At 41.6% G+C, this 9,509-nt stretch overlaps 1 protein-coding gene and 1 long non-coding RNA gene across 3 annotated transcripts in view; both read right to left on the reverse strand.

Annotated features, from left to right (window-relative positions):
• Positions 1-902: 902 nt before the first annotated feature.
• On the reverse strand, positions 903-3,671 carry LOC123978999. The gene is made up of 3 exons (XR_006827118.1): positions 3,573-3,671; positions 1,736-1,801; positions 903-1,095 (listed from the first exon to the last, which is right to left on the reverse strand). It is a non-coding gene; the product is annotated as an uncharacterized LOC123978999 (long non-coding RNA).
• A 2,890-nt stretch (positions 3,672-6,561) lies between these two features.
• The window catches only part of kiaa0586 (KIAA0586 ortholog), an 88,226-nt gene continuing 85,278 nt past the window's right edge, over positions 6,562-9,509 (reverse strand). For both annotated transcript variants that reach the window (XM_046062667.1, XM_046062669.1), the window contains exon 25: positions 6,562-6,928. The gene's annotated coding sequence lies outside the window, so the exon portion shown is untranslated. The remainder of the gene's footprint in view (positions 6,929-9,509) is intronic.

Here is a 9,509-nt window from a genome sequence, read left to right on the forward strand (position 1 = left end):
GCATGTTCATTTTGAATAAAGCTTGATTCAGCATCAAACCTGCCGTGTCTGACTTCATCCCAGAAACTGATCAACACACAGTGATCACCTGATGAACTAAAAATGGAAGGATTACAGTTAGTTGATTATCAAAAAATATTAATACCAAACACAAACTTTTTAGTGAAGTTGAAGAGTTTGGATTTTCTGGCAGCTGACTGGTTTAAGAGTATTAATTTGAAATGAAGATGAAATACCAGAACCAGAACTTGGGACTCTGCAGTGGTGAAAACTGGTCCGGGTGGTCACCTGACACCTTTCTGTCCAGCTGCAGAAGCTGCTGGCTGAAAACGTGCAGCACGTAAATTTGTTTGCAGACGATCTCCTGTTATATGTATCTGATTATCATCAACATGTTAGAACATTCTTATCTGTTAATGCAGAAAGAGTTGGTAGTTTAGTCCACAGTGAAAATAATAATAGTGCAACATAGTCGTATATTTATTAATATCTGTTAAAGGTTATGTGTATTTTGGATTTTCCTCCCGGTTTGTGGGACGAAGGAGAAATAAAAACCCCACATTAATAATCAGAGAGTGACAGCAGCTTCCTGTGTGTTTGTGTGTTTCTATGTATAATTAAACAGCAGTCAGTGTGCTGATGCTTCCTGCTCTACACTGAGCTCTCGTTGTTCCTCCTCCTGCAGTGTTTACGGTAGGAACAGCTGATTTGATCTGATCAGTTATTGATCTGAATAAAACACAAAGACAGACCAGTGGACCCAGTACAGCTGACTGGGAGACTGTGTGTCCTCAGCACAGCTGTTTCACAGTGAGCGCTGCAGACACGGCGCCCTCTGGTGGTCAGCCTGGGATTAACATTCACTCACCATGTGGCCAAAAGTATGTGGACGGGCCCTTAGACCCACTTCAAACTGTGAGCTCCCTACCTGTCTGTGGGTCGTACTGTCGGACCAGGACTGCAGTATGTGTGTGTTCTCCAGGTGTGGGGGAGGAGACAGCGACAGGTCGGTCTGCAGGTCTGAGGTCAGAGTACCGACTGGATCCACGGTAACCGAGCCCTGATTGGTCTCTTCAAAACTGACTTGAGACACATCTGGAAGAAACAGAGACGTGATGATGTCAGAGTGTGATCATGAGGTTTGTCCCTGATGTATTGATTAGTGATGGTTGGTGAATAAAAGCAGCAATGAGGTGAATGAGACAGGACCCTTCAGTGTGACTGACAGCTGTCAATCAGAGCGATGTTTGGGTTTAGTGTGACCTCGTCAGTGCCTGCAGAGCGCTCTGAGGCCACCTGTCAATCAACACCATTAACACACACACACACACTGAGTGTTAAAGGAGTTTCCTCTTCACATCACAAAGCATCTGACAGACTCGTGCTGACGACGAGTCTCTTTGGGAACCACTGGTCTGCTCACTTATTATCAATTAACAAAAAAATTACGACTTATTTCCAAAATGTCAGAAAACTGTAAAAATAATCTCCACCCCAGTTTCTTCAAATGTGTTGTTTTCCCCAACAGAGATCCAGTTTCCTGTGACAGTTTATTATTACAATGACTAACCGACAAATAAACATGTTGATTGATTCTGTTGCTCATTTATTCCATTTATGGACTAACTGTCTGCAGCAGGGCTGCCACCATTTTTTATTCAAAGGTTTGTTCAAACGTGAGAAAAATATAATATTAAAGTGTTTCCAGTCAGAACACGGGTTTGAAGTAGTTTACCTTGTGGTCCAGCAGAGGCCGCTCTCCACATTCACTGTCAGCTGCTGACCTGATCAGTAAACTCAGCTGATCAGATAATCAGAAAAGGAAGTCACAGAGAGGCAGAGAGAGGAACTGTCAGTGCCCAATCCGTACCGCCCATAGATATCCATAATAAAGGCTAGATGTCTCGTCCGCGCTGCTGGCCAATGGAGGTCGACGTCTGCACCTGGCGGCCATCTTGTCACACTCACTGGTAACATTGTGTTTCGGTGCATGTACTTGTTAAATAATCATAACTTCCTCAATTTTATACCGATTTTCAAACGGTTTGGTTTGTTATAAACGTCAGAGATGTCGTTATGACACTTATGAATAATTATAACGGACTTTCATATGAAAATAACATTGAACAGAACAGATAGGTGCAATGAATATACACGCACAAGGTATTTATGGTAAGTCAATATATAGGCTACTAAAACTCAGTGTACAAAATGGCACCATAATTTATATATAGGCTGCCAAACGATTAATCACAACCAAAATAAAAGTTTGTGTTTACATAATATGTTTGTGTACAGTGTATTAATAATAATTATGTTTAATATATAAATACACACACGCATGTGTATTTAAGTTAAGTATTTAATATTTGCATGTATATACACTGTATATAGACTTGTATATGTATATGCCAGACCTGGTCTGTATGTATATTTTATATAAAAATAACACATTTTTCTTCGAATTTCAAATCGTTATTGGTGTCAGTAAAACCTATATAATTGAACAGCTCGATTGTGGTCTCAGCCTTGATAACTTGCGCAAGTCGCCGTGATACACAACTATGCTGTACGATTAAGTCGTTTCTCAAAAAGAAAATCTGCAATTTCAACATGTTCAAGCCTCCAGAATTATAGCCACGTTAATAACGTTTGTAAGAAACCAAACCGTTTGTAAATCTGTCATGATTTCAACGATAAGAGTATTTGGGTTCGTGCTGATCACTCATCTTACATTAGGTACCACAGAGAACGCCAGGAAGCTTGCCTGTGACAAGATGGCCGCCGGTGATAACAATAGAGACTCCGCCGTAAGACATCTAGCCTTTATTATTCTTAGATTTAGTTGACTATTCACATTTAATTTCAGATGACAGCTTCTTGTTTTTCTTTTGATACTGTCGAACATAATTTTCTTTATCATTCACTCAAGAAGTTTGGCTTTGGGGATTTCTTTTGTGATGCAGTCAGGACTGTATAGTAATGCAAATGGTTAAATTAAACTTAAAAATGGGTCCTCACCCAGATTTGAAATCAGACGTGGAATTCGACAGGGATGCCATATTTCTCCCTCTCTTTTTTTACTTGCAGCCCAACTTTTATGTGAATACATTAAAAATAGTAATTTGCAGCTCATTTCCATTGCTGAAAAAAACAGTCATTATTAGTCAGCTGGCAGATGACACAACACTGTTTTTAAAAGACAGCTCCCAGGTTCCTCTTGCTATTGACATAATAGAAGTCTTCAGTAAAGCCTCTGGTCTACGATTAAACCTTACAAAATGTGAATTACTGTGATGTTGACTTAATTGCTAATATTCCTGTGAAAAGCTCTATTACTTACTTAGGTATTGTATTTGATAAAAATGAACCCCAAAGATGCAAGAATAACCTCACTCCCATTGTCGAAAAAAATGAAGAAATTTAACATGTGGCTATTACGTGATCTGTGTCACGGGTTGGGGCGCTGAGTGCAGACTGGGGCGAGGACCCAAATGCAGACAATGGCAAGGCGAGGAGGTTGCAGACCAAAAATGTTAATTAACTCAAAAAACTAACTTAAACAGGCTTACAAGGAGCTCGAGGCAAAGTCCAACAAAGGTAGTCCAGAACACAAGGCGATCCAAAACACAGGGAATAATCCAGAACTACGAAGACAGGGAACAAGCAGGAACACTCAACTTTAGACGCAAGGACGTGACAAAGACTGGAGAGACAAGCAGGCATACATGTACACAGGGACTAACGAGCGGGGCGGGAGCAACACAGGTGAGCGGGATCAGGGCTAACGAGGCAGAGAGACAGCAGGGGGAAACAGAGAGAACACTAGACAAGCAGACATGGGGCAGAGTGAATAACCACGAAGACAGAAACACACACAAGTTACAAAGAACCAGAACCTAAATGAGAACACAGAACTAGAACACAGAGTACAGAGGAGACCAAATCACAACAATACAAACAAGGACCAGGAATCATTACCAAAACATGAACTAAGGACATGGAACTAAACTCAGACTCCCAAACAAGACACACAGACGGAATCATAACAATCTGTCTTTGAAAGGCAGGATTTTACTCTCAAAGGCCGAAGGAATTTCAAGAGTAACATACGCTGCCCTATCTTTATATATAGATCAACAAATGTGCAAAACCATTGATAAAATCCTTTATGATTTTGTATGGAAAAATCGCAATCATTATCTGAAAAAGTCTTTTTTTATGAATGAGTACAGTAAAGGTGGCCTTAGTGTTCTCGACTTTACTACCTTAAATTTCACTTTCAAGATTAATTGGATTAAGCGGTATTTAAATTGCCCAACCAGTATGTGGAATTTTATTCCACATTATGTCTTTTCTTCAGTTGGTGGTCTCCAGTTCTTGTTGCTGTGCACTTATAATATTGAAAAAATTCCTCTGAAACTTTCTTCATTTCACAAACAAATGCTACTGGTTTGGTCCCTAATTTACAAGCACAACTTCACTCCTCATAGGTTTTATATCTGGAACAACAGATATATTTTGTATTTTGTTTTCAACAGTGGTATGACAATAATATTTTACTTGTAAATCAATAATTTAACCAACGTAGTCAACTTTATAACTACATGGTATCACCATGATATCCCTGTTTCACCAAAGGATTTCTCCATCGTCTTCGATATCTTCAGCTGTCATCTCACTTTTCAAAGGTTTTAATGGATCTGATGATCCCCCAACACTGGTGGATGTAAAAGAAACAACTGTTGGGAATATCTGTTTTTCACTGCAACCTAAGAGTAGGAATAAGGCCATTCGTCAAAGTTTTCAACAGGACATTAGGAGTACACCCGCTGCTGTATCATATTGGTCTTCATTTGTTGGAGAGATTTGTTGGGAAAAAGTTTGGCTTTTGCCACACAAGTTTTTTTTAACCAACAAAGTCAAAGAGATCTCATTCAAAATGCTTCACAGATTTTATCCCACTAAAGGTTACCTGCAAAAACTGAAAAAGGACTTGGACATCAGCTGTACTTTCTGTGGAGAACTCAATGAAACACTGGTGCATTTATTTTGGTCTTGCCCACATACCAACAAACTTTGGAGTAAAGTTTCTCAGTTTATTGTTGTCCATATTTACCCTCAATTTGCATTGCGGTGGGTAAATGTATTGTTTGGATTCACTCAACGTTACAAAAAATTATATTTATTATATAAATTTACTTATTATTTTAACTAAATTTCATTTGCACAAGTCAAAATTCTTAAAAAAGAAACCAAGCTTTTTGGAGCTTGCTGCTAACATTAAGCACTATGTTCTTTTAATATCCAAGTGTAAAAACAAAAAAGACCTCTGTAAGCTTTACAAGATATTTATTTAAAAATTTTTTCTTCTCTTTTTTTCCATAACCCTTGACCTCCCTGGCCTATTTGTGATATCTCCATAGACTTTACCGATGTACAGAAGATGTCCTGCTGCATATCCTAATTTTGAATAAAGTTTTTTGATATCTATGATACCGCCGGCCTGATCCGCTCTGCACATGCTCAGAAGTGGTTCTGTCAGTCAAAGAAGGCCACCGCCGATCTGCCTGCTCAAAATGATCCAACTAAATCTTTCAAATCAAGATAACAAAGTGTTTTTTAATCTCTGGAGATGAAACTGTTCACTGTGATTAACAGGAAAATACTTTAGAAATGAAAAACCTGATTCAGCAGGACGTTTTTCATTTCTAACAAAGGAGGCTAACGCTAGCTGCTAGCGACGGCTGCACAGCTGTAGGGTTAGCCGGTCGACGTGCAGACAGTCGCTGACTCAGGTTTAGGCCCACCCCCCTGTGGTGGATAGGGGGAGGGGCTTTGGGAAGCTGTCAACGCCTTTTATACTAACATAGCTAGCTACCTAGCTAGCTACTAGCGCTTCCGGTCTAGACAGGGCGTCTCATCCGGACGCTGAAGGGTAGCTCTGGCATCAAATAACGCTTTGTCAGCCTTTCTGAAAGCGTCAGTATTTGACGCCCTGAGATGAGATCAGACAGCAACACAGGAGTAATTATGAACAGGCACATTTGTGGAAACCTCCTTCAGACAGACAGGGATCCGGCAGGCAGCACGGAGTGGGTACCTACAGATACAGAGTTACTCCACAACACACCTGAGGACAGGTAAGTAGTCCTTACCTTGGTACTGAGCATGTGCAGCTCCCAACCAAGATCTACTAGAAGTGAGATGCTTCAACATGCAGAGTGAAAAGAGGAGCTGCAGCAGAGATCTGGTGTAAACCTGCTCTGCTCCAAATCAAATGAGGAACCTGAAAATGAGCTCAACACGACCTCTTCAGGTAAAGAAGTAAGAAGTCTGGTTTACATTTACCTTTCCATCATTTCTAACGCGTTCATCGAGGATGAAACCAGTTTGTTTCCCTCCTGCAGAAATCAGCCGGCGTCGGAGCGATGAGAGCAGAGCGGTTAGTAAAACCCCTCCAGGAGGGACGTGGTGAAGTTTCTCCTGAGAAGAAAAGCTACAGAAACACTGACTCTGAGAAACACCACGATGGAACCAGCAAGGAGACAGCAGAAGAAGTCAGAGAAGGTCAAAGTTTATTAAAACCATTTATTCAGGCTTCAGGCAGCTGACCGGGTGGACAGAGGTCAAAGGTCACAGGAAGCCTCATCAAACAGACTTCAGTGGAAAGAAAGACGTGTTTGCTGTTAAAGAGGAGGATGAAGATAAATTTCTCCTCAGCTGTGAAACTCATCAACCAGTTCAGAACTGAATCAAATAAAGATGAAGATGTTGATGGACGGACGTCTGGCCTCAGTTTCCCTCTAGAAAACATCGTTGGTGGAGGAGTCTGGATCTGCTGCTGCGCTGACCACCTCCTCCTCCTCCTCCTCCTCCTCCTCCGGTCTGATGGAGGGCAGATGAACATCCATCCTCCTGGTTCCAGCTGGAGAAACAAACACAACTCATCAGTCCCAGTTTATCAGACTGCATTTCCTGTTTCCTCCTTCAGACGTCTCTTCACTTCTTCACAGGTCACCTCACAGCGCTTCACATCAGATTACAATAAATAACGTCTCCAGAAGACAAGAAATATGTTTTATAGTTTGTTTTACAGGATTACTGTCTGCTGATCTGCTGAACTCTTTGTTTTTAGCTTACTCAGGTTTTATTTGTTAGTTCAGAGCTTTTATTCCTTTTTGTCTGAAGCTGAATGAACTCTTTGATCCGGATCGTCTGCATCCTAACCCAACAGGATCCCGTCTGTCAGCCATCAAACCGACCAAACATTACAGACAGGAAATGGTGCAAATCCAAACTGCAGATCCATGAAATCCATCTCTTCTTTAACCAGAACTCGGCTGCTGTTTGAAACGGTCCAGAAGTTAACTAACCTCCTTCACCGTCTGCGCCTGAACTTCTCTCTGTGAGTCTTTTTTCCAGAGTAAAGTTGATGAAATCTCAGTTACTAACAGCATGTGGAAAGACTAGAAACGAAGAGAAGGGAACTGAACTTGAGGTCAGGATTTTCTTTGATAGTGAAACTGACACTACAGAATCTCTTCCACGTGCTGCTCAGCCGGCTGAAAAACATCATCTAGATGCTCCATGATGACGACATGAGTCCTGCTGTTATTGGACCTTTGGCGCTGCTGATCCTAACGTATTCCTACACACACGTGGTCATGGGGTTGGATTTTCAGGTTTGGTTATCAAGTGATTCAGATCATTGGGGCACTGGAAACTACAACACCAACGATCTTGACCTGTGGTGTCCCCCAGGGGCTGATTTTAGGGCCCTTATTATTTACTTTGGGCCCCTGGAGTCTCTTTGTCAGAGTGTGACAACCTGCAATTATCACCAGGTTTCACCACCGGTGGAAAACCCCGGAAACGACCATTTTGATTCAACACACACTGATTTGTTAAATCTCCTGCCTTAAAAATGTCAGTGTGTTGGAAGGAGAGCGACGGAGAGGAGCAGTGAAAAATCGGCCGGGGCAACACACTCTTTGGACAGTCAGACTAGAGGAGAAAGTAAGGTAGTTAATCCTTTGCCTACTGTTCTTCATCCGTGACTATCGGACGCCAATCCTCACTTCGCCGTGCAAAGTTGTTGCGGTAGCCGGTAAAACATTCTCCACCCAGCAGCAAAACCCCGGACTGGATTCTTGGACTGACTGGACTCCGTGACTTATCAAACTCTTTACTATGACGTTTTGTTTTGTGGCTGCAAAACTGAACCAGCTTTATTTTGGTTATTTATTCTCGCCATCAGCACCGAACTGAACTTATTTTTGTGTTTCTGAGATTGGTTGGTTTAAGTGTGCAGAACACCCCAAGTGGAACTTTGAGTTGGATTGTGCTTTACTTTGTGTTTTTGTGTGAAATCCTTAAATACACCAATGTTTTGTTTGCGCTAAGCTTTTGAGTTGTGGTGGTTCTTTCTTTTATGGTCATTCAATGGGATGGAGTACGTTCTTTTAAGAGGTGCATCCTTTGTGACATTTGATTTAAAAACCGTTGGCAACCAGGAGAGAGACCTGGCTGGCACCCCGAACAATAATAATTTAAACTGTGCAAATCAAACTGTTACAAGAGCACTGACCAAATGAACAGGACACAGTAAAAATCTCAGACACAAACAGAGCTTTTGGAAAAACATGACTTAGAAAAACTCGACCCTCGCTCGCAGATGATGAAACCTCTTTGAAAACACAGCAGTTGGTTTCAGGTGAAAGTGTCGGTCATCCAGGCAGCAGAAGTTTGATCTTATCTCTGTTCAACACTGAGGAAGTTCAACATTTCAACACACTGATCACAGTTTGTCTTCATCACTTAAAGGGACTATACAGTGTGTACGGAAAGTATTCAGACCCCTTTAAATGTTTCACTCTTTCTTTCATTGCAGCCATTTTCCAAAAATCAAAAAAGTTCATTTCATTTCTCAGTAATGTACACTCAGCACCCCATCTTGACAGAAAAAAACAGAAATGTAAAAAACTGAAATATCATATGGTCATAAGTATTCAGACCCTTTGCTCAGTATTTAGTAGAAGCACCCTTTTGATCTAATACAGCCATGAGTCGTTTTGGGAAAGATGCAACAAGTTTTTCACATCTGGATTTGGGTATCCTCTGCCATTCCTCCTTGCAGATCCTCTCCAGTTCTGTCAGGTTGGATGGTAAACGTTGGTGGACAGCCATTTTCAGGTCTCTCCAGAGATGCTCAATTGGGTTTAAGTCAGGGCTCTGGCTGGGCCATTCAAGAACAGCCACGGAGTTGTTGTGAAGCCACTCCTTCGTTATTTTAGCGGTGCGCTTAGGGTCATTGTCTTGTTGGAAGGTAAACCTTCGGCCCAGTCTGAGGTCCAGAGCGCTCTGGAAAAGGTTTTCGTCCTGGATATCCCTGTACTTGGCCGCATTCATCTTTCCCTGCAGCTGAAAAACACCCCCACAGCATGATGCTGCCACCACCATGCTTCACTGTTGAGACTGTATTGGACAGGTGATGAGCAGTGCCTGGT

Source organism: Micropterus dolomieu, linkage group LG11 (assembly GCF_021292245.1).
Source record: "Micropterus dolomieu isolate WLL.071019.BEF.003 ecotype Adirondacks linkage group LG11, ASM2129224v1, whole genome shotgun sequence".
Taxonomy (NCBI): domain Eukaryota; kingdom Metazoa; phylum Chordata; class Actinopteri; order Centrarchiformes; family Centrarchidae; genus Micropterus; species Micropterus dolomieu.